Below are 24,876 nucleotides of genomic sequence, written 5' to 3' on the forward strand. Positions count from 1 at the left end.
AAAAAAAAAAAAAAAAAGCAAGAAGAAGAAAGTGCCAAGCAGAGGCTGTGGGGGAGGTGCTTGCTGCGAGCTCACTCCTGTCCCCTGCCTCTTCGCAGTTGTGCGACCTTGGCCAAGTCCAGGCTCAGGGGCTTCTCCGAAATGAGCTGTGGATTGGATGATCCATCACCGCTGTGGCTTCCAGCCTGACAGACAAGAAGTCTCTCAGGAGAGGGCTCGTGAGCGCTCAGAACACCACGTGCAGCCAGAGGGGCGCAGTCCTATCGGATCGGCCTGTCACCATCCCACAGGATGCTGCCGGGGGGAGTGAGGGGCCCTATCAGACCGGGAGGTGCTCCCAGCGCAGCTGCCAGGCCTCACCAGAGCGTCCAGGGGAGCGGAGCAGTGTGGCTGGGCAGGCACACTCTGCCTGGGAACTGGGGGGCCAAGACCCGGCTGTTCTGATGGTCTGACGTTCGGTACGGGCAGTCCAGGAAGGGCAGCCTTGGCTTCTGCCTCCCCAGGCTGGCTTTGCCTGGTGTCTGTGATTCCCGCAGGGCCGCCGTCCCAGGACAGGTGCCCCAGGCACCCTGCCCTCCTCCTCCCCACATGGCCCTGCGCCCTGCGACCCCCTCATGGTGCCCAGTGGAGCCTCTTCTCCTGTGTCCGTAGGCTTCCCTTTCCAGGCACCTCCCCCCACAGCACCCAGAGTCCTGCCAGCCTCCTAGACCAGGTGGCAGGTCTACACGGACGTTTGGGGGCAGCAGGGGGCATCGCGCTCGGAGAAAGCAGCTTCAAGCCCTGGAAGTATCCCTCTCCCCGACACGGAGTCCCTCGTGTCCCGGCTCCCCTATGCCAGGCTCCCTGGTGCTGGCGACTTCCTGTCTTGCCTGTCGCTGGGCACCGTAGCCAAAGTGCCCTCGTCTCTACACAGATAGACCGGCCTCCCTCGGCCTCGTCTCGCCCATCCATTGTGGCCTCGGGTGGGTCAGGGCACGAAGAGACACTCGCCTTCTTCAGCTACGAGGGCTGCCGAGGAGTCGTCCACGGGACTCTCAGCCCGAGAGACACGGCTCCCTTCACACACGGTGGGTGCAGAAGGCCTCAAGCGTGGGACTCGGAGGCTCGTGGCTCCATTCGCTCTGTCCTCAGATGGGGATATTTGGAAGTATTAGCAGCGCCAGCTACCTGAAAAGGTCTGTCCGTCTGCCTCTGGCTCCCCACCCCTCCTCTGCAGCCTGGCTCTGAAAACGCCCACAGAGGTTAACTAGGGGTCGGGGAGGAAACAGAGGAGGAAGAGAATGTGGAAGGTGAGACCTGCTGCGGGACTTTACGGGCATCCAGAGAAGGCAACACCTTGGACTGGACGAGGGGCTGAGCGTGGACAGCGACGTGGACTGTTATTCCACATCTAAAAGCAAGATGATTTTAACACCCGAAAATTATTGTAAACCCTTACATTTGCTGTTACATCACCCTTGGCAAATCCTTCCCAAACAGGTTTTGAAGCTGTGGTGAGCAAAAAATAGTTATTTCTTTCTCTTACCCTGCCAAATATAGATCATGCAAATGCCAGTTTGGGAGGTAATAATAGAAGCTGAGGGTAGAGGGAGATGAAAGCTACTTTTGAAACTGCACGCGGCGGGGGGGGGTCTGAAGCAGGTACTAGAAAGAGGGGCGCCATCTCGGGGGAGGGTACCCTCCAGGCCAAGCAGAGGCTGTGTGCTGGGTCCCCGCAGGGAAGAGGCCCCGAGTGAGCGAGGCAGAGACCAGAGGTGAAGCTGCGGTCCGACAGCAGGAGGCGATGCCACCCCGGGCGTGTGGATGGACTTGGGGCATCCCAGACCTCCGTCCCACCTACGCTTAGGATCACTTTTCTGTTTTTTTGTTCGTTTGTTTTTGTTTTTTCACATTCAGTCACTGCGCATCATAGGTTTTTTTGTTTGTTTGTTTTTGTTTTTTCACATTCAATCACTGCGCATCATTACAATATACCAACTGGACTATCCCATTCTGAGTGCGCTGTATTCTGGTTCAAAGATACTACCATGCGTACTATCACCAACAGACAAGGTGCCATTTTTGTGTCTCTCAAACGTTTCTTTTCCCTCTCGACCCCCTTCCTGTCACCTCCCCCACTGGGTTTGAAGACTGGACTGGGGAGAAGTAAGAGTGGGAGTCCTTAGAGGGCACAGGGGGCTTCTCAGAGAAGGGCAGGCCCACCCGTGGTTGCTCTCCTCACATTTTCAGGCTCTGTGAAACCAGAGCGTGTGGCAGCTGTGGAGAATCCCGGCTCCCTACGGCCAGTGCGACCCTTGGAGTTTAAGAGCCGCAATCAAAACTCTGAACACTCGTGTCTGAAGAACAGGGTGCACGGGGTGGCTACGGCCACGTTAGGTACAGCGTATCTGCTGCCTGAGCCCCAGGGAGCTCCAAACGCCGAGCCCCAGTGCAATCTCTCTTCTCTTCTCCTTCTCTAGCTGTACGGCTTCTGGCCCCTCCTTCAATAGAATTTCTGCATGAAGACGCACCTTTCGATCGAGCGTGAGCTAGCTCAGACCCACTGGTACAGCCTGCCAGGGAGAAGACTGAGCTTAGAAAAAGGAAAAACAGCTCAACAACAGGTAAGAGCATCGCCAGTTACCAAAGGGTTGTAATTCTTTTGCTCACACACAGGCACACTAACCATCCTCAGGCTTCCCGGGGGACAGCTATAACCCACAGCGACCTCCTGCAGCCCCCCGCAGAGTGGCTGCCAGCACCTCCTCGAACCAGACCATGCCCAGGAGGCCGCACCCACCTGCGCCCTGGGCCTTATTTTAATAGTTGCTGTACCCGGAGGCCTTGGTCCGTGCCGGACACCACGCTAAGCACTGCACATTGTGATAACCCATCACCACAAAAGCTCTCGAGGTAGGACCCCTGATCACACAGCCCCATTTACAGCCAAAGCTGTGGAAGCGAGCAGTGTCAGTAACTATCCCAGTCGCCCCGGTGGTCGGGATCTCCACCCTGAATCTTCCTCCTGTGGTGGCAAGCGCTTGCTCTGAGACCTCACTTGATGCCAACACAACCCGCCAGACCTGCCCGCTGGGACGTCCGCCCTGTCCTTCGTCACTCGTGGGCCTTGTCTATCTGCCGTGCGCACTGGCTTGACCTCTTGTCTCTCACCGCTGACCATGGTCTCTCGGGAGAAATCTCAGGCCCAGCTCCAGCCCTAAGGCAAGCATTGTTTTCCGGTGAGGAATGCGAGTATCGACGTGCCGGTGTGCTGTACCGCCTCCTATGGGCAGACGTAGCCAGTGGTGTGCCTTACCCCTCCCTCGGGGGTCAGAAACCGCGTTCGGGAGCTTGACATCAGCAGCGCTGGGATATTTACACCTTGGAAAGCGGCAAACCACTGACTAGGCTTTTCATAGGGAAACCAGATCCACCAGCACTTGGGGAGGGCCGTAGGGTAATAACAAAACCTTAGTCTTTTCTTCATAGCCCTTGACCCAAAAAAAAAAAAAATTAATTCACAAGACCCTCCCCCAAAAGAAGTTCTGCAGAACTGCTCGCATGGGAACCAGCCTGCTGGCCTGGAACACAAGTCCTCCCTCCAGCAGGCTGCTTTCGCTCTGCACTGAGTGAGCAGCTGAGGGCATGTCCCTGCTGTCCTGCTTCAGTCGGGCTGGCAGTCGCGGTGGAAGGGGAGCCAGTCTCAGGGCAAACATCAGGTTGCTATTGGGACAGCTTGCTGGCAGCTGAGGAAGCAGGACACTCGTGGGCGCGTTCTCGTCACAGTGCTCGGCCGGTCACAAATCGGTGCTAGGGTTGCGGGGACACAGAGGGAAGCCGTCGGATGGTGTGGAAGAGCCACAGCCAGAGCGGGAAGGGGTCACACGAACACCCACTTGAGGAAGGCCCGCTTGCTTCCATGTTCTAAGAGGTGGGGAGAGAAAGCTTGAGTGAGCGAGAGATCTTGAAGGAGAAGAGGAAGGACCTTCGCTCTGACAGGCTCCCACGTGCCCGTTTGCTATCCGCTGGGCCCCTGCAGGACACCGTGGAAACGTGTGGTGGCCAGCAGACGTGCACCAGTGGCGGTCCCCGACGGGCCGAAGCGCCCGCACGCTGTGTTTGCACCAGGAGAGAGGCCATGATGTGCACCCTCGGCACTTCTCGCCGTAGGCGTAGATGGTCAAAGAAGGTGGCAGGTGCAAGCTGGTCAGTCTCCACTTCAGCTCGACGGGGCGTCACCGCTTGGTTCGTGGCCAGACAAGCCGGGCAGCGGTGTCACACGTTCACGTGACATGACTCGGGGAGTCCGGAGGGGGAGGAGGAAAAGCTTACTTTAAGCCACAAGAGCCGGCAGAGCATGTAGGCAGGAACTCAGCTTGTCTGATCGGAGCAAAGGAGCTGGGGGCTTTGCCGCAAGCTCAGGGCCCGCTTAGCAGGAGCAGCTCACCCTGGTCTGGCGTGACCAGGTCAGAGCCAGGATCGAAAGGAAAGCAGCCCAGTTTCCTGCCAGCACCCTCCTGCCACTCCCCACAGTACACCGACAGGAGAGAGTGCAGGTGTCAGTGACACGGAGACCCGGGGCACCAGGCCAGCCACTGCCACGTGGTGACGTGTTCAGGGGCCACCTCAGGGCCAGCCGTGGCCTGTGGTTACTGTGGTGGGATCCCATGTGGCTAGCCACCCTTATGGTGTCCTGCGCACAGCATATCACAAACATGCCAAGCACACGTGCACGCGTGCCCAAAGCTCCAAAGAGGGAGAGATGGAGAAGGGATTGCGGCATGGCCCTTCCCCGTGCGGATGCTTTCTTGCTTTTCTTCTCCCTCCCTCTCTCTCCCTCTGTCTCTTTCTCATCAGTCTCTGGCAAAGAAGAAGCAAAATCAATCGCCTTGGCAGACTTACTACAAAGCTAGGGGTCAGACAGCGGTGTTGGGTAAACACGGCACTGCAAGGCCGACTCACGTGGGGCGGTCCGGCCTCGTGTGCAGAGACCTCGCTGAGGATACAGGCACGTGTGTGCCCTGACTGGGCTGGTTGGGGCTGGGAGTGACGGCAGGGTCTGGACCCTCAGGTGCTTTCTCTCTCTCTCTCTCCCGCTCTCTCTCTCTCTCTCCTGCTCTCTCTCTCTCTCCCGCTCTCTCTCTCCCTCTCCCGCTCTCTCTCTCTCTCCCGCTCTCTCTCTCCCGCTCTCTCTCTCCCTCTCCCGCTCTCTCTCTCTCTCCCGCTCTCTCTCTCCCGCTCTCTCTCTCCCTCTCCTGCTCTCTCTCTCTCTCCTGCTCTCTCTCTCTCTCCCGCTCTCTCTCTCTCTCCCGCTCTCTCTCTCCCGCTCTCTCTCTCCCTCTCCCGCTCTCTCTCTCTCTCCCGCTCTCTCTCTCCCACTCTCTCTCTCCCTCTCCCGCTCTCTCTCTCTCTCCTGCTCTTCTCTCTCTAACACACACAAGAAGGAGACAAGAAAAGAAGAAAGCTGACTGTGGGATCCAGTCCCACACGCTCCGGTTTGATGCGTCTGGCACAGCAGGCCTGAGAGCCTCGTCTTTAGCTAGCACATTTTAACATTAAGTTATTTCTAGTCGAAATACATGTGGTGTGAATAGACGGTGTGGGGATACGTCGAGAATGCAAACGCCCTCCACGTCACTCAACTGCCAGCCCCGGTTCCGGCCCCCTGAGGGCGAGCCCCTCCGAGCCCGGCCATGGCCGTCCCACCTGCTCACCAGCCGCGCTCACTGTCTCTCCTCTGTGGGTCAGAGCATGTGGCTTCTGCCTTTTTCTCCTCTCGTTTGCTAGCTGGGTCCTACTGCAAGAGCGAGCTCTTCTGGGCCAGTCCCGCAACCTCGTGGTCGAGGGGCCCGGATTCCACACGGTCGAAAGCAGTGCAGATCCTGACCCTAACCCTTGGGAGACACAGCAGAAGTGCGCCGAGTCCCGAATCCTGGCGGGACGGGCAATGGAGGAGAGGCGGCTGCGATGTGACCCGGCTGCACGGGGGGTGCTTGCGCCTTTCGAGCACTCCTCTTCCTGGCAGTTAGGACGAGAAAGGAGAAGGGAGCGCTCCGTGCTGATGGTGCAGGGGCATGTCCACGCCGCTCGGGGCCACGGCCCTCAGGGCACTCCCGTGTCCCAGGTCTAAGGACGTGAGAAGCGAAGAACATCGTGTTGCATGACATGATTTGAGTTTGGGTCAGAAATTTTTAAAATGGTATATGAAGACCATTTTGGGGGCAACACGCCAACATTAAGGACCACTGATGACACAGTGAGTCGTATTGTCACAATGCCACATCTTCTGATTCTGAGACGGAAAATGGTAACACAAATGTGGTTGTGGTGAAGGACACGTAAGTCCTCTGTGCTCTCCCCTTCTGCTCCTAGTTTATTTATTTTATTCATGACAGAGGGTGCAGGCACTAGAGAGAGAAACAGAGAAGCCCCTCTCAGAGCGCATCGCCCCACGACCCCCTTCCCCAGCCCTTGAGCTCGTCAGCTCTCAGCTACCCAGTCTTCTGACCGGCCCGGAGATTCGAACCCCTGGCAGCCATATGGCTTCCAGCACTGCAGTTCAGTTTAAATTTATTTCTAAATATAAATTGTTTTTTAAATTGGAAACATGGCATCAAGGCGCATGCCCCAGAGTCGGCGTGGGCGTGAGTGGCGATTTGCTCAAGTGGACGCTCTCAGATAACAAACGTGTATTTAAATGCCGTGACAAGCACAGCTGATCCAGAGCGTTACAGGCGGCAGTACTCGGTCAAGGCTAAATTTAAGGAGCCGATGCAAGGAGAGACAGTGAGTAACCGCGCAGGTGCTAGGACTCAGGCCCACGGAAGTGCCTGATCGTTTGTTAAGTGATGCGTGCATTTCAATTTTTTGCACCAAAATAAATTTTAATTCCGTTTTTCCACCAACTTTTTGAAGTCTCCTCATATGGCAAAAGTTGTGAATATAGCAAAAATGGCTGAAGTCTAAGAAACACAGTATAGGACCAGCAGATGGCACAGCGGTTAAAGCACAAGGCTCTCAAGCAGTCAGCCGCAGTTCAGGTCCCAGACTCGGTAGCTCGAAACAGCCGGGCGCATGTGTGTGCATGCCCGAAAACCCTAGAGGAGAATGACGGGAAGGGGTTGTGGCATGGGGTGACTTCCTCCCAGGGGGTGATTTCTCACTTGCTCTCTCTCTGTCTCTCTGTCTCTCTGGCAAGTGCACATGCCTTACAGCAAGAATCTCTCTAAAAAAATAGAAATACAGGTATATTGAAAACAAAGCTGGGAATCAGCAGTTAGCATAATGGCTATGTCGCTGGATTCCCACGTAGTCGACCGCAGTTCGTGTCCCGGACCCGGTGGCTTAAAACTCAGGCCGGGCGCATGTGCGTGCGTGCCCAAGATCCCGAGAGGAAAATGGAGGAGAAGGGATTGCAGCGTGACCATCCCCCCGGGGGGTGATTTCTCGCTTTCTGTCTCTATGTCTCTCTCTGTCTGTCTGGCGAGTGCACGCGCCCTACAGTGAAAATCTCTCAAAAAAAAAAAAAAAAAAAAAAAAACAAAGCTGAAATAAGGAACGCATGTTCCCCCAGACATGACTTTGGACATAATGCCTCCAGTAAACCATATTCCCGTCTCTAAGACGGGAGTAAAAATATCCGTCTGTGCTGATTACCACAGGCACTGACGAGAGCCAGCATTGCCCTTCAAGAAGACACGCTGGTGACAAGCTGAGCTGCCCAGTCCACTCTCGCGTCTCTGTACCGATCAGCTCTGACACGTTCGTGGGCCAACCGGCCAGAGGCGGCCCTCTCCTGGGCTGCCTCTGCCCCAGCCCTTCCCTCCTCAGCACAGCCCACCCCGGGAGGGCGCGTGGGGAGTTCGGTCTGAGCAGGGCCGCTGCGACCACCCGCTCGTCCTCCTCCTGCAGAGAGCCCCGGCTCCCGGGCGTCTGAACACGAGGCGGAGTTCCTTGTACAACACTTACTCTCTCGTTTGACTTCTCTTGTTATGTCTAGGCTGTACAAATTACAAATAGATAAATATAGCATTCCACCTGATGTGCATTGACATTCTAGAACACAGAAGCACCAGTGTGGAAAAGAGTAGCTTGCGTCAGGAAAAACCCTGGATTTGAAACCTCACTCCTCTGCTTTTCAACTCTGTGATGTTGAACAAGGGACTTAACCTTTCTAAGTACCTGTTCCCACAGCCGAACATGGGGATGCAACACCCAGCTCATTAGGTAGCTATTAAAATTAAACAAGGTGACGCGTTGAGCTGACTTGGGGTCCTGGTTACGAAAGCGTGTTCTGGGGCCAGACGGTGGTCCAGCGGAGAAGCACAGCACAGTCTGTCCACAGGGCCGGCACTGGCTCAGGCCCAGACACTGCTCCGAGCCCATCAGGCCTGCGTACGCCTTGACCCGGGGCTGCAGGAGGCTGCGGAGGGTCCCCATGCGGGCGCCCCGTGCGGGTGCTGTCTCTCTGTCTCTGTCTCCCTCGCGGAAGAAGTGGACTGAAAATCGTGGATTCTGGTTCTTTGGGTCCAGCAGGGCCTGAGACAGCATTTCTAAGACGCTCCCGAGTGATACTGGTATTTGAATTCTGGATGTCGAAGCTTGAGAAGCACGCTGCACAGGTCTGCATGCAGGGCGCCTGTATTGAGAGGGTGGAGAAAAGGAGGGAAGGCGTTGCAGCATGACCACACTCCATTGGTGGGGAGGCGAGCACAATACCTTCGAGCAATTAAAAGGACTTGGATGGTATATAATTTGCTTTCAATTCCATTAGTGATTTATTTACAGTATTTTTTCAACAAATGCTTTTATCTATATTTTCTCTAATCTAAAACAAGAAACTGCATGTCTTTCTTTCTTTCCTTTTTTTTTGGAGAGAATTTTCCTACAGGGAGTGTGCACTTGGCAGAGACAGAGATGGAGAGAGAGAAAGTGAGAAATCACCCCTCAGAGAGGATGGCCATGCTGCAATCCCCTCTCCTCCGTTCTCCTCTCAGGATTTTGAGCACGAACACACATACGCTCAGTGTGAGTTTCAAGTCACCAGGTCTGTGACTCAAACCATTATCAACCATGTGGGACTCCAGCACCTTAACCATGACACCTACAGCCCCAAGAAACCGCAACTCTTAAAGATTTTTCTAAAAAGGGCATAATAAATTTTGCAATCTCATTGTCTTCCTTCACCCACTTTCCCTCTTTGCTGTTATGACTCAGAATTGTTCGTTTATTTTTTTTTCATTAACATTATCCTTTTACCAAAAAAGTTTCTGATATTTTAATTATTTTATACCCCTACATTCAATAATAATTTGTATTTACCTGTAATTTTAAACAAGTAAATAAAGAATCCTTGAGGTGCATCTTTTTCTGATCACATTTCTTTTGACATTCCTGTCTGCTTTGTTATCTACGGTGAATGCTGCAAGAATTCCGAGGTTCTACCAATTCTCTCCCCTTGTAAGTGGGCTTTTTGTTTGCTTGTTTGCTGTAGAGCATGCACACTCACTGAAGAGAAAGAGGGAGGACAGAGAGACTGAGACATTGGCATCCTCGGCAGAATTGATTTTCTTATAAAATATTATTATTATTTTTAGTGGGAGAGGGTGAGAAGAAGAGAATCCAGGGGAAAAGAAAGAAGCAAAACATTGAAGGGTCACAAAAATGGAAAATTACCTGTTGATGATAAACATGTATAGTAATATCTTCAACTGGGCTAATATACATTGTATTTATACTGGAAAATTTTATTGTATAAGCTGATAAGATATAGTGATTGAATGTATTAAAAATAAACTATAAAAATGATTTTTTCTTTTAAAAAAAAAAGAAGCTCCCTGGTGATACCGATGGGGCCGGCCCACGGGCCACACTCCGGACGGAGGCTGGACCACCCACCGCAGTGTGCTTGTGCAGGTCCCCTCCTGCCTCTCCACTTCATTTTCCAAAGGGGATTGAGAGCTGGCAGAGCGTGCTAGGAAAAGTCAGAAAGAAGATGTCAAAGAGCAGTGTAAGAAATTCACAGCCCCACGCTTGAGGTTGATTGGAGTCAAACGAAGATATATTTAAACATAATTAAGATAAAGGATCCCTCGTTAGGCTCAGAGAAAGTCTACGAGTGAAAACTCTGAGGACACGTTGACTTCCGTCAGCTCCCTGGCAGGAAAGTCTCGCACCGAGGGAGTGCACGTCCGAAGGCAGTCTCAGTAGTCCAGCAGTGAGGAAGTAATAACAATGGCTTCCACGTGATCAACGGCTTTATACCCTGCAGAGCCGCGGGCACGCCTGCACACACGCCCGGCTCCATACCTTCAGCCTCTTACTGTTATGATGCAACTGCAGACCATGAACTCTTCGAGAGCAGGGACCGGGCCCTGGTCACGTCTGTTCCCTGATGTTTGGCAAAGGTCTGGCAAAGGGCTGTCTCCGGGTCCTAAATACAGAACACGCATCTCCCTGACTCTGGGCGACTGCCCCGTCCGAGAGCTGTGGGTTCATGTCCAAGGAAGAGCAGCCGCCAAGTCCCACGGCCCTGAATTGTAAGCGACTTCCCAGCCACAGGGATATTAAAATGTGGAGAGAGCTGGTGGTTAAGGCTCTGGACTCCCACTGGCCAATCGTGGTTCAAGCCCCAGACCAAGAGCTTGAAAAACACACCCAGAGTATGTGTATGTGCATGCCCAAAATCCCAAGAGGAGAGTGGAGGAGACAGGATTGCACCCTGGGGGTGATTTCTCACTTTCCCTCTCACTGTCTCTCTCTCGTGAGCGCATGTGTCTTACGGCAAAAACGTTTAAAAGAACAAACAGGGAAAAGTGTACATCTCACACTGAGCCATGGCGGCCATGAGACTCCGCCCAGCACAGCCGAACAATGTCATGGCCAGACCCTGGGTCCCGAAGATGCCCCGGGGGGGGGCGGGTGACAGCAGGGACCAGGAGAGACGCTTTACTTCTGGCCAGAGGTCACCTTTCCCGTGCCCCCTCTTCTCCAGCATCTGATCAGTCTATCCCCGAGTCAGCTCTCCCTCCCACGTCCCAAGTGTGTCTTCTTCGCTCTTTCTCCTTTGACATCACCTGGACCAGACACCACTGGCATTCGGGCGCAGGTCCTTGGCTATCCAGGCTGCCCCGATACCTAATGTGGCCCCCATCCCAGAGGCAGAACTCCCCTTCCCAGGCTTGCTGCTACGCAGTGGCAGTAACGCAGGAAGAGGGAGAACCGTGGGTCTGTATTTCAAGATCGCAATGAGCATCCCGCCAATCGTGGTTCAAGCCCCAGACCAAGAGCTTGAAAAACACACCCAGAGTATGTGTATGTGCATGCCCAAAATCCCAAGAGGAGAGTGGAGGAGACAGGATTGCACCCTGGGGGTGATTTCTCACTTTCCCTCTCACTGTCTCTCTCTCGTGAGCGCATGTGTCTTACGGCAAAAACGTTTAAAAGAACAAACAGGGAAAAGTGTACATCTCACACTGAGCCATGGCGGCCATGAGACTCCGCCCAGCACAGCCGAACAATGTCATGGCCAGACCCTGGGTCCCGAAGATGCCCCGGGGGGGGGCGGGTGACAGCAGGGACCAGGAGAGACGCTTTACTTCTGGCCAGAGGTCACCTTTCCCGTGCCCCCTCTTCTCCAGCATCTGATCAGTCTATCCCCGAGTCAGCTCTCCCTCCCACGTCCCAAGTGTGTCTTCTTCGCTCTTTCTCCGCGACAAATCACCACAGACCACAGGCTGGCCGGTGCAGAATGTGTGGTTGTGCAGTTCTGGGGCCACAGTCTGAAAGGACGTGTCCACGGGACCCCGCTCCCTCCGAAATCGAGGACGGTCCCTCCTTCTCGCTTCCTGGCTTCTGGGGCCACGGCAGTCTTCTGTGCTTCTCGGGATCGTCTGGGAGACGCTCCGCTCCACCTCTGCCTCTGTCGTCACGCGCCTTCTCCTCTCCATGGCCCATCTCCCTTTTGCATTTATTTATTTGTTTTTAATTTTGCTATAGAGAGACCGAGCGAGAGAGCACCACGCGGGGAGACAGCCTTGCCAGTCTCTTCTCTTCTCAGGACTTGGGGCGCGCAGACACGCTCTTGGCCTTTCTGTCCACCAGGCCCAGGACTCACACAGCTCAGGCGGCGTGTGGACCCTCCGTCTTAGCCCCCGCTCCACTCCTGGCCCCAGGTCTCCTTTCCTTGCAAGCATGTTGGTTGTGTTGGACTTAGGGTCCACCCTGGTCCAGTATGGAAAGACCCTATTTCCAAATGGTCACATCGACAGGCTTTGCAGGGACATGAATTTGGGGGACACGATTCAACCCAGCGCCGCAGGAAATGGTATAATCTGATTTGCATTTTAGAAAAACGATTCCGAAGCTCACAGGGGGATGGTAACGAGCAAACCAGACTGGAAGGGTGAGGACTAACTTCGTACGTGCCTTTGTCACTTTTGAAACGTGTGGTTTATTTTGAGGTCCTGACTCCAGGTGACCTGTGTCCATGGCATCTCGTTTGTCCTGACACTGCCCCATCCAGCAGGTCGGAGCCGGGACTTCACCCATCAGCATCTCACAGCAGCGCTTCAAACCCAGACCTCTGCTTTCTACCCCCTCGGGGCTAAAAACTGAAGATGTCCCTGAGGCAGTGAGAACCTTGGGCAGGGATTTCCAGGGATGGAAAGTACCGTGCACCGACAGGTCCTGTTGGCAAGCACACATCTTATTCCTTATGCAAAGCCAGGGCAAAAGGTGAGCAGTTAACACGTCCTAGGGAGCAGCCGTGTTGTCAGGCGGAGGGACCTGGGGGTTCTAATCACACCACGCAGTGCCCAGTGATTCAACACGAGGTCGGAAATGTTCTTCCCAGAAAGACTTATGTGAAGTCCATGCTCCACAAACACAAGCCCACATTAAAAGAAGCCTGCTTTTTATAAAATGAAGAGCCTTAAAGCTATTATCCAAAAAAACTCGGACACGGAACAAACTCAGAGAGGGGAAAAAAGAAAGGTTAATTGGTGGGCAGATCTGAACCGGTGGCTGGTACTGGTCAGGCACACAGCCCACCAGACTTTCTGTCCCTTCTCTGCTTTGCTCCCACTGCCCACAGCTGTGAAGGTAGATAGAAATAGAGACCAGCCACAGTGGCTGTGTGCCAGGGCGCTGAGTTCTGCAGGCTGGGAACCACAAGGGAGACCCAAGTTCGATTCCCAGACCAGCCTGAAAGTGGGCACAGTGGTGCCACCTGCAATTCCAGGAATGCGGGAGTCTCAGGAGGACGGCAAGAGAAAGACCCTACCTTGAACAAGAAGACAATGGGGACCAAGGTTATTCTCTCTTGAGCTCAGTAAAATGTTTCAGGAAGGAAAACATGAGTGACGTGGGTGTTACAGCTTTCATGACCCCTCGCTATTTCTTCATCTCTGAATCTGACCAGGGCACTCAACTCTCAATTTCGTCTTCTTTTTTTTTTTTCCCGTCTCCTTCCTGCAATATTAAAATAGAAAAGAGGAAAGAAAAGGAGGAAGGGGAGGAGGAAAAAGAGAAAAACTTGAAAAAAGTAAATGTGAATTCAAAAAGGAAGGAAAAAACAATGACCCAACTGGTTTTTCTGATAAATATTTCTGGCTTAAAAGAATTTTTTTTTTTTTTCAAATCAGGTTGCAATTTAAAAACTGCCTCCCTCCCCCCCCCCAAAAAAAAAAAAAAAAAAAAAAAAAACGAGGAACAAAATGTGTTTAAAAGCAATTAATAAGCAATTTTTATCTAGAAAGTAGGTGATTTTTGTGCAGGGGGAAAAAAGGCTCCAGGCTTTGCCTCACCTCCTAGAAGCATCCCATGTTCTTAGATGTGACGTTGCCTTGGTAACCACAACTTGGTGACCTCGTTATTTCAACCTAATCCTGCTTTGAAATTATAGTCGCTCCACCCTTTTGCCTGGCTAGCCTGATAACATAATCATTGTAAATGAGGATGGGGAAAAGCAGCAGGCTACAGCCCTCCGGTGACACAGGACGCCTCACCTTATCATGGGGACAGGCGAACAATTAAACGGCATGAATCTAAAACCCTAAAAGTGGATTTTCTTGTTTTTCATGTGGTTTGTAATGCTTATTTTCAAAACCTACTGGTGGATTCAATGTATCAGGATATCTTGATATTACTAAGCTAAAATGGAAATTGCCTATTTGTGCTAAAATAATAAATAAATAATAAAAAGCTGAACCGTCAAAGGTAAATTCCTTAATTACGCAGTTGTTTCACCCAATGGCCAAATAGAAACCGGAATCAGAATCTAATTTTTAACAGACAGAGTGGCAGAATCTGGGGCTGGCCCAGTTTAATGTCCTCTAGCTCGAGCTCACACACCAGCTGTGACCTAGAACCCAGGACTTCACATAGCGAAGTGTTCTAGGAGGCGACATTGCTTGAATTCTGACTGCATCCCGTGTAAACACAGTTTAAAGAAATGCAATTTGTTCGTTTGCTTCTGGAAAGAAAGGGAAATTCCATTCTCTTTCTCATGCATTTCCCCCCCCCCTTTTTTTTTTGTCCCAAAACCTCTGAGATACACAGTGCTGGGCTCAGATCTCCACAGCCCCTCACACTGTGCCCAGGTCGCACATGTAGGTTCTGGGAGCTGCGTGACTCAACTTCCAGTCTCCTGAGCTCCCTAAATGTCCCTTCCAGAAGCCCCCCCCCCTTCAGACTGCCACACACTGGCTCCCACTGTCTTCCGTGGCTCTCAGTGGAGACATGCAGTGGCTGGGACATTCCCAGCACCCACGCTCCGGCGCAGCGGCCTCCCCACAGTGTGCTCCCAGAAGCAATTCTCTGGCACTGCTGGGCATGCTTTCGGCCTCACCCTCAGGTGTCCGTGGTGGCTCAGGTGAGAGGTGAGGCCCCGTCAGGACCATTACCCAGAGAAAAGCCTGGGCCCCCCAGGTATGCCCCAGGCACGATGCTATCCACACAGACCACCCTCCCAGCAAACAGCCCCAGGACTGCTCTCCTAGATATGGACACAGTTATGGCATCATCTTAAGAATGCAGAGAAAGCTTGTAGCTTCTTGAAGAAACAACATTGCATCAATTAAAGCTTGAATATTTGAGCAATGTTACCAAATCCCTTTAGAGGAATAACTTGGAGAAGTATCCACCTGACTTAAAAGCATATCTTTCCACTTGCTAGGAGTTGAGCGAAAAGTAGCATTTATGAAGTGTGGAGCCGAGTTGTACGGCACAGGGTCACTCTAAGACCACTCTCCACTCTCCTCCTACTCACTGTGGCCACGGGGCCGTAACAACAACACAGTGAAGATGATGACAGCTGACGTCTACCAGCTCTCTCTGCACCATCCATCCCGCCGCGCAGAAGAGACGCTCAAGAACACACAGCAAGGCGGCCTGTGCAGCGTCCATGGCTGCCGGCAGGAGCGGACTGAGGGGCAGGTGCCCCTGCTCGGCTACTCTGCCTCCGCTGTCCCCAGACCTGACCTGGTCCTGACCGAGGACCCGGGGTTAGACCCCACGGTGGACTCAGCCACCATGGCTAGTCAGTCGCTTGCCGGACTACAAGGCTTGAAACCCCATGCGGCCCACGGTTGGACTCCCCGACCCTTCAGCCTAAAATCATGCCAAGTGCAGGTGCACGTTCCCAGGATGCCCGGAGCACTGGAGGAGGGGTCCCAGCCATCAGGCCGTGGGAAGGCGTTTCTCCCTGTCTCTCCTCCCCTCCACGTGTGCACATGCTCCACCGTGGGTGGGAAAAGCCCAGCAAGAACAGCTCAGCTCACTCTCGGAAGGAGGGCTCCGTGGTGCAAGGTGTCCAGAGACGGCGTGCACAGAGATCGTCTCCAAAGCCAAGAGAGATACAAAGCGTAGACCCCTGAGCTCCCAGAGGAGGTCCTAGTACACGCAGTACACACGTCTGCTCCGGAGTGCTCACCGGACACGGCGCTGTCGGCCTGGGAGTCCCTCCATGGCCACGTTCCCGGGAGAGGAGTGCAGCTCTGAGTCGGTGGGGTCGGCTGCCGATGCACAGCTTGTCACTCTGGGCTCAGAGCCGAGAGAACGCCGTCGCTGTGTGCTTCAGATGGAAACTCGGCACAGACGGACGGAAGGTGCAGCTCACAGGGGGGGGAGGGACAACGGTGACACACACAGCCGAGCGCTGCCAGTTCTGAGCAAACGGGGAGCGGAAAGTGGCCGCAGGGAACCCCGCTGGGCCATGGGAGCCGGGAAGAGCCCCGACGAGGAGGAGACTTTGGGTGCCCTGAGGGGGCGGTGGGAAGGGAAGCTGTGATGGGAGACCCAGCCTGGACGTGGCTCGGACAGCGGGCGCCCCAGTTCACGGAGCCCCTCCCTCCAGTCCGTGCCCAGGCGACCTGGAAGGCCAGATCACCGTGCCTTCCCCACGTCGCTCTTGACTGGAGCCCCTCACGGGGCCCCTTCTACATCACTCACCCCTTTCTTCTCCGAGCATGGCAGAGTCAGCTACTTGAGTTCAAGTCCCGACCCCGCCACCACCCACTGGGATGACTGAACCTCTCTGTCTGCGTCCCTCATGTGTAAGGGTGATAGTACTCACCTCACGAGGGCCTGCGAGGCTGACACCCTTAGTCTACTGACAACGGGAGCAGCGTTTACTGAGTCACTGTCACCGCTCAGAATGCAAACTGGGAGGACGCATTCCACGGAGCAGGGAGGAAGGTGCCACGTCAGCTTCGCCCGGGAACGGCTGTCCGGGACTGGCCCTGGAAGACGGTCGGCAATGCCCGAGCGGCCCGCTGCCCTCTGGGGGCGCTCTGCACTGCGGCGTATTCAAGGAGGCTGCACGCACACGGGGTCTCAGACCGCAGAGAGCCAGCGCCTGACGCCCGGGACCACAGTGAAGTACGATCGTGTCTGTGCTTACGGCGTGCAGGGGACCACACGCCTCACACAGCCTTCCTGCTCACAGCCTGCAGCTGGCCACCTGTGTCTGCACCCAGCGACAAGCCCCAGAGACAGCAGAGAAGGGCGAGTGGCCGCCCAGAAGGCCCTGACGGCAGCCCAGTCTGAGCCTGGCCTTGAAGGAGAGAATTAGGACAGAGAAATGGCAGCGCAGTCCTGCGGAACGTCACGTGAGCCGCGGGTGCAGGCCACGTGTGTGATTCTGAGTGTTCCAGCAGCCACGTTTTTAAAAATTAACGAGAAACCGGTGGAATGCGCCTTATATTGTATTTTATTAGACACACGTGCACGTGTTGTTCGCGTTGTCAGTATAACCTACTCTGCGGTCTTTTCTCTTGTGTGTGCTCTCCACGGAAGCCACACCTCCCATGCTCAGCCACCTCCTGTCACACCGCCTGCGAGAGCACGGGTCAAGAGCAGAAGAGGGGCCAGCCACGGTGCTGCAGAAGTGACACCACGCTGAGACTCGGGCCCATGGGTGCTCCTGGGCCCGTGTGCCCAGCCTCCTGGTGAGAGCCGGAAGCCACGTGTGCCGTGCCGCAGCTGCCTAAACCTGGACCGTCCCCGGGCATCGCTCTCTTCTCTGAAGAAATGAGTCAACGAAGTATAAAAAGAGGGAAAGAAGAACGGGCGTTAGAGGTCTTGGCAGGCCTCAGACACGTTAGATATTTACTGCTGCATCTCCTCTCCTGCCCTCCCTCCCCAGGGAGCTCAACTAATGGGTTATGATCCCAGTTTGTGGGTGAGGGTGAAGGGACGCTTCAAGGTGAAGCAGAGGGGCCGAGGGCTGAAACCCAGCCCCTGCGACTTCAGGCTGGGCGTGTCCCTCACACCAGAACTGCAGAGGGCCCTGGGGATGCTTGCAGCAAAACCAGGGCTGGGGACCAGACTAGCCAGAGACCCTGAGGTCAGCCTCTGTGACGGTCCCCCAAAGCCACAGTGGTCCCGCAGCCTCCCGGATTTGGGGGTGGGTGGGGGGTGGTAAGCAAACACGCACAGAACCCGGCCCTTTTCGGTTAAGCAGGGAGCGGAAGGCGCCTGTGGTCCGAGGACAGAAGGCGAGAAGGCCTGTGCTCCAGCTGCTGAAGTGCGGGCCAGACGGACAGACGAGCCGCACTCCCCCCAGCCCCGCCGCACTTCCACACAGGCTGTTTCTTCAACTACTGTTTCTAAAACCGTTGCCAGAGGAGGGGCGAGGACAGACAGGATTGATGGTAACTTACGACCTGAGCAGGGACAGCAGGGGTCCGAAACTGGCCTCCACTAAGTTCTGTCCCCAGGTCCTCCGGGTCCCCAGGCCCGGACACTGCTGTCCAGGGCGAGGTCTCTGCACTCAGGGGCCAGGTCCAGCAGCCCTCCAGTGTCCAGTCCGGTCCATGCTGAGCAGGCTGCCGGCACCCCCCTGCTGTGGGACATAGTGAGCTTTCTGGATTCTGTTTTAATGCCGTTGTTCTCTTGTTCAAAGATTGCTGATTTCTGCAGCCACTTCCTAGTCTGCCCCCTGCCTGCCGCCTCAGCCCTCTGCAAAGCCCACCAGGAAAACTGCCAGGACTGACACCTGTCAGTCCTTCCTGGGCGTCTCACTCTTCACCTGTCAGCCCTTCCTGGGCCTCTCACACCTCTGCCTTCCTCCTCCTTCTCTCCTCCTCTCCTCTTCCTCCTCTCCCTCTCCTCTCCTCCTCCTCTTCCTCCTCCTCCTCTCCTCCTCCTCCTCTCTTCCTCCTCTCCTCCCACCAGGAAAACTGCCAGGACTGACACCTGTCAGTCCTTCCTGGGCGTCTCACTCTTCACCTGTCAGCCCTTCCTGGGCCTCTCACACCTCTGCCTTCCTCCTCCTTCTCTCCTCCTCTCCTCTTCCTCCTCTCCCTCTCCTCTCCTCCTCCTCTTCCTCCTCCTCCTCTCCTCCTCCTCCTCTCTTCCTCCTCTCCTCCTCCTCTCCTCCTCCTTCTCCTCTTCCTCCTCTCCTCTTCCTCCTCTTCCTCCTCTCCTCCTCCTCCTCTCCCTCCTCTCCCCCTCCCCCCCCTCCCCCTCCTCCTCTTCCTCCTCCTCCTCCTCCTCCTTCTCCTCCTCTCCTCTCCCTCTCCTCCTCCTCTCCTCCTCCTCCCCTCTTCCTTCTCTCCTCTCCCTCTCCTCCTCTCCCTCCTCTCCTTCTCCTCCTCCTCTTCCTCCTCCCCTTCCTCCTCCTCCTTCTCCTCCTCCTTCTCCTCCTCTCCTCTCCCTCTCCTCCTCCTCTCCTCCTCCTCCCCTCTTCCTTCTCTCCTCTCCCTCTCCTCCTCTCCCTCCTCTCCTTCTCCTCCTCCTCTTCCTCCTCCCCTTCCTCCTCCTCCTTCTCCTCCCCCCCCCCCCCCCCCTCCTCCTCCTCCTCCTCTCCTCCGCCTCTCCTCCTCCTTCTCCTCTTCCTCCTCTCCTCTTCCTCCTCTTCCTCCTCTCCTCTTCCTCCTCTCCCTCCTCTCCCTCTCCTCCTCCTCTCCTCCTCCTCTCCTCCTCCTCCTCTCCTCCTCTCCTCCTCCTCTCCTCCTCCTCCTCTCCTCCTCTCCTCCTCCTCTCCTCCTCCTCCTCTCCTCCTCTCCTCCTCCTCTCCTCCTCCTCCTCTCCTCCTCTCCTCCTCCTCTCCTCCTCCTCCTCTCCTCCTCTCCTCCTCCTCTCCTCCTCCTCCTCTCCTCCTCTCCTCCTCCTCTCCTCCTCCTCCTCTCCTCCTCTCCTCCTCCTCTCCTCCTCCTCCTCTCCTCCTCTCCTCCTCCTCTCCTCCTCCTCCTCTCCTCCTCTCCTCCTCCTCTCCTCCTCCTCCTCTCCTCCTCTCCTCCTCCTCTCCTCCTCCTCCTCTCCTCCTCTCCTCCTCCTCTCCTCCTCCTCCTCTCCTCCTCTCCTCCTCCTCTCCTCCTCCTCCTCTCCTCCTCTCCTCCTCCTCTCCTCCTCCTCTTCTTCCTCCTCCTCTCCTCCTCCTTTTTTCCTCCTCCTCCTCTTCCTCCTCCTGGAAGGCTGGCCCCATCATGGAGGCGTGGTTTACACCCAGAGTTTAACCCTGCAGAACCTGCTTTTCCAGCCCAGGACTTGCAGGACACTGGAGTCCTAGGAGGGTCAGGACTGTTGTTTTGATTCATTTTGCTTTTCTTTTTCCTTCCGTGACCATGGGGTGTATGGTGTGGCCCCGAACACAGTCTCTGGCACACGCCTGTGGTCCCCTCAGTGCTGATGCTGTCAAGACTCGGGAGAATCTGGGGGCTGAAGAGACAGACAAAAAGAACATTTCATCCTCCTCCCTGGACTCTCCACTGAAGCACCACGCGGTTACTCAGCCCGTGGTCCGGGTCACCAGCGACCCCACGTGGCCAACTTACAGCCGCAATTTTTTTTCCTGCAGAAAAGAAACAAGACTTCCAGGTCTTCCTTCCGAATCCTGATAGCATTTTAAAACCGGGCTGGGGAAGGGTGGCTGAGGACTGCAGGTCCATTTGTGCAGTTTTTGACACAACTAGTAATTTTCCCGAAGGTCAGAGGGCTCGAAGCAGATGGTGGCTCCCTGACCGGGGACAGTAACAGTAACGTCCCCCAGGCCAGCCCTCGTCCGGTGCTGGCCTGGTACCCCCCATCCCTGCCTGCTTCACCCACGCCGCCCCTCTCACCCACCCAAGATGCTGGAGCCATCTGTCACACGGGTGAGCGGTCACCCCCTGGTCCAACTCGCCTCTCACCTTGTCTAAGGCAGAACCTTGAGCCCGAGACCCAGCCACCTCCCTCGGAGGCCAGGAGCCCTGAGCCGACCACGGCCATGTCACTGGCGACCCCCGCTCATCTCTCTGGAAGCCAGTCCATGGAGCTTCATGGCGACGGCTTCTCTCGCTGTCCCTCGCACGTGGCTCTCTGTGTCCTTCACTTCTATTACCGTCCTTCCCAACGTCATCGTGAAGTGTCCTATGTGGTTAATTCGTGTTACTCTTTTTTCGAGATCATTTATTTTTCTCTGCCATGAGCAGGAGAGACGGCCGTGGTCAGCGGGCGTCAGAGCTGAGCTGCACCGGGCACCCTGAGCACAGGCACACACACCCCGTGCGGCCAGGGAGGTCTCCCCACGGAGAAACCTCGCAGTGCCGTGCCTACCCCCCAGGCTCCGCTCCCTGTTTCTGTTGTTTTAAATCTGGAAAACACTGGGCTGACCCCATTGCCTATAGTTGGGGGCCAGATCCCAGGACGCCAACAGCCATTCCAGCCCCGGCCCTGGCAGCTTGCAAAACACGCCGGACGTGTGCATGCGTGCCCAAGCCCCCAGCAGGGGGAGAGGTGAGGAGAGGGCCGAGGCCTGACCGTGCCATTGTGAAGGGCTCCACCCTCTCCCTCTCCCTGTCTCTCTGTCTCTCTGTCTCTCTGTGGTGAGTGTGCACACCCTCTGACAATTAAAACGAAATCCTAAAAGACTGAGCAATAATAATATTCTCATAAGTATGCTAACGCCCTGCAGACACGGTGCTGGGGGCACCGACGGTGCCAGAACGGCCTTGTTGGAAGGCCCTGGTTCACGGGCGACCTTCGCTAGAAATGGCCAAGCTATCGCTGCAACTACAAGTTCCTCTCACACGATCAGCCAAAAGAAAAGCAGGAAGAGAGTGAGACCACAGACAATTTTCAAGATAAACAGTTGGGAAAAGTCGGACAACTGGATGGAGACTTTCGCAGCCTCCTCATTGGTCAGACGGGTTCTGAACGACGGCTTCAGGAAGAAGCCGTGTGTCTCTCTGACCCACCGCTGCTCCCTTCGTAAAGCTCAGAGGCTTCGGCTCTGGGGTTCCTGGGTTGGCTCGAAAACACGCCAAGCCACACGCATGTGCCCAAAAGCCGGAGGGCTGGGGAAGGGAGGTGGCGAGACCTCGCCAAGGTGCCTCCGGTGCTTTTCTGTCCCCTCTCATGCACACGTGTGCCTCTCTAACATGATAAAGCCAATGAGCAAGACAGTTTGGGGGCGAGGCGCGGCTCGTTTATCTCCTACTTCTCCTCCGGCCGCTCCGCCTCTCCGTCCTCTGCAACGTTCTGTCGCCGTGGGCTCCATTCCTGTGATCACGGCGTTAGGCTCAGGGCTGCAGTCGGCTTCCCGGAGCGCTCTGGGGATTCATCCCCCTCGAACAGGGCCAGGTCTACAAAGCGTGTCCAGAGCTGTGGGCCGAGAGGAAGCCAGTGAGGAGGCCAGGACATGGGCCATGAACACCACCCACTTTATAGAGAGATGTGTCCTTCACCCCAGGGCACTTGAGGAAATGTGACGTGACACGAACCGGGCCCACGGGAACTCACACATCGACCCCCAGAATCCAGGAATCTGCAGTGGGAGAGGCCGGAGCAGTGCAGTGTGTCCACGGAGCCGTGCAGCGGAATCCGGGGAGACGAGTGGTGTCCTGAAGCTGCTGCCAGGGAGGCCCGGGGGCACTGGTCACAGGGTAGCCATGGACCCTCGGCCTCCATCACACGCTGGGCCCGGGACCACCTGGTGTGGGAAGATGAGGCCTCCACCCAGCAGGAAGCAGTCCCTGCAGCCGCCTCTCTGCTGTGGCAATCAGATTAATTAATTAAGCTCTAATGCAGAGAAGAGAGATTTGTGGAAGGTTTGGCGGGCCCTGGGACACTTGCCTCAGCTGAGCTGAGTCAATAATTCACTAAGATTTTAATTCCTGTCTAAAAACGTGACAGTAACTGGTATCTATCCTGACTGTTTCCATGGCCGTGTGACGCTCAGGTGGGGTCGGGAGCTCAGCTCAGGGCTGAAGACGCAGATCCGAGAGCCGGACTGCAGGGGCTGGTGCTGCATCTCGCCCCCGCCAGCCTCGCGGCCTCGGACAAGCTCTCCACTCACTCGTTCATCTAGCTCGGTTACACCTCCGACCCCCTAGGTGTGAAACGGGGAAAACGAAGGACCGGCGTGTCCGTGTCGTAAAGTGGGCGCGAAGATTAAATCGACGAGTTCGCGCAGAGCGTTTAGAGCGGTGTTTGCCAAACAGGGCTTATGTAGGCGGTAGCGATTTCCCTGAAAGCACTTTGAAGCCCTGCACTGTCACCAACACCGGCGCTCTGTGGAACGGGTCGGACAAGCTTTCTGTGAATTTTCAAGCAAGAGTTAGAAGTTTGCTTCCAGAGCTTTTCAAAAGGCCCGCTGCTTAGTCACCGAGTTGGGACCGTGGCACCAGCCGTCCCTGGGCCCTACGGGATTTGGTCGAAGTCCTGCAGACCCCTCCCTGCTGCCATTCCAACATTCCAAAGCATCAGCTTCCTTTCAGCCAGGAGGGACGGCGTGTCTGCGGGTGGCGGGATGACGACACGCGCCCGTAAGCAGGAGGCGTATCTGGTGGCAGAGTCCCATTGAGCGCGGACCCCACGGCCATGATGGTCGGTTCGAAGTCGTCCTCCTCCTGGTGGAAGGCCACAAACCACACGTCAGTGACAAACATGTAAAAAGCCTCACTGTTTCTGAAGAATCACCGCGGAGTTCACCTGCACAATCTTGGCAACCCAGTCCTGGGGCTCAGGGTCTAATCAGGCCATCAGCTGCGACCTGGCCCAACGTTGAAGTCAGACAGACACGGGCGTGCGCCTGTCTTACGTCTAACCTGACACGGCGGCACTGGCTGGGAACGTCACCAGACACGGTGACATCCTGTGACTGTCCCACCCCAGGTCACTTCCGTTCTAGCACCACATGTCACTCAGTGCCCCGCGTGCGGTGCTGTGCAGGGAGCCTGCGAGAGCCGAGGTCCCCTAAGTACCTTCGCACACGGTACTGGCTCTTGAGCAGCGGGCGTGTCACTCACACTCACCGTTAGTAACGGAAGTAGCTGTTGGGTCGGGGACTTGCTCAAAACCTCAGCCGGTTCATAAACGACACAACGGAACCCAGACCTGCATCTCTTAATTCCGGTCAGCGTACACCACACTGCAGAGGTGTAAACGAGTCAGCAGTGACATGAAACTGGGGCACGTTCTTGAGGGAACGCCACCCCGGGCAGGTGCAGCCAAGCGTGGTCGCCCCTGGAGCAGCGCTGGCACCGAGAGGGTGCGTCTGGCACGGGCGGCCGAGCTCCACCTACCGGCAGATTTGTCCAGAAAGGAGACCAGTCGGGTTCCGGGAGGAATAACGCAGCCAGTCGGCTTGTAAGGCCTCCTCCCCACCCTCGCAAAACCCTGCCTCGCGGGGCTCCCTGACTGCGGTATTTCCGTCCTCCTCTTCTCACCTCCCACTCACTGCAATCTGCCGGCACCGCCCTGCCAAAGCCGTCCTCTCCACGCGAGCTCTTCCTCTGCGTCTGTGAACATGAGCACAGCGCGGTGTGAGCGCTTCGTTCCTGTTATTTCCATCACCAAGTCACACTTACTATAACACAAGTAAGAAGTGCACAGGTACTCCACTAACTCGCCCGGAATTCGACAGCCCCTCTGTAACACGGCTCACGTGCATGCATGTGCGTGTGCAACGCAGGCAACGCTGCAGCGCTATTTCAGTTTTTCACTCAGCAAGCTATCACGCATGTCTACGCCAGTATGTCAGAGCATGTGTGAACAGTGTCATGACCTCAGCCTAAGTATTCAGTTCATTTTCAATTGCTGGATGATGCGGGTTCCCAGTTTCTCTAGTATTGGGCGTTGTGGACGCTCACTAAGTGACCTCTAGGAGGGACGCCCACAAGCTCTGACACCCTCGTCTGCTGGCCCAGACAGCCCTCCCAGCACCAGGCACCAGCCTCCGGGAAGACACCCCTCCACAGACGGGGGGCGGAGGGGTTGGTCCCGGTGAGCCCAGCATGCCACGTCCACCGTGCAGCCCCTGCCACCACCACCATGTCACCATGTGTGATGGGACACTCACATAGCCATCGGGCTCCTGCCCCATGAGAGCTCAGCACTCGCGGACCCCACAGGAGGCAGAGTCCAGGCGGCAATGCCAGCCATGAGCAGCGGCTGCAAACACCGACCCGGCCCTGC

The sequence above is a fragment of the Tupaia chinensis genome, unplaced genomic scaffold (genome assembly GCF_000334495.1).
Source record: "Tupaia chinensis unplaced genomic scaffold, TupChi_1.0 Scaffold000695_1, whole genome shotgun sequence".
Classification (NCBI taxonomy): domain Eukaryota; kingdom Metazoa; phylum Chordata; class Mammalia; order Scandentia; family Tupaiidae; genus Tupaia; species Tupaia belangeri.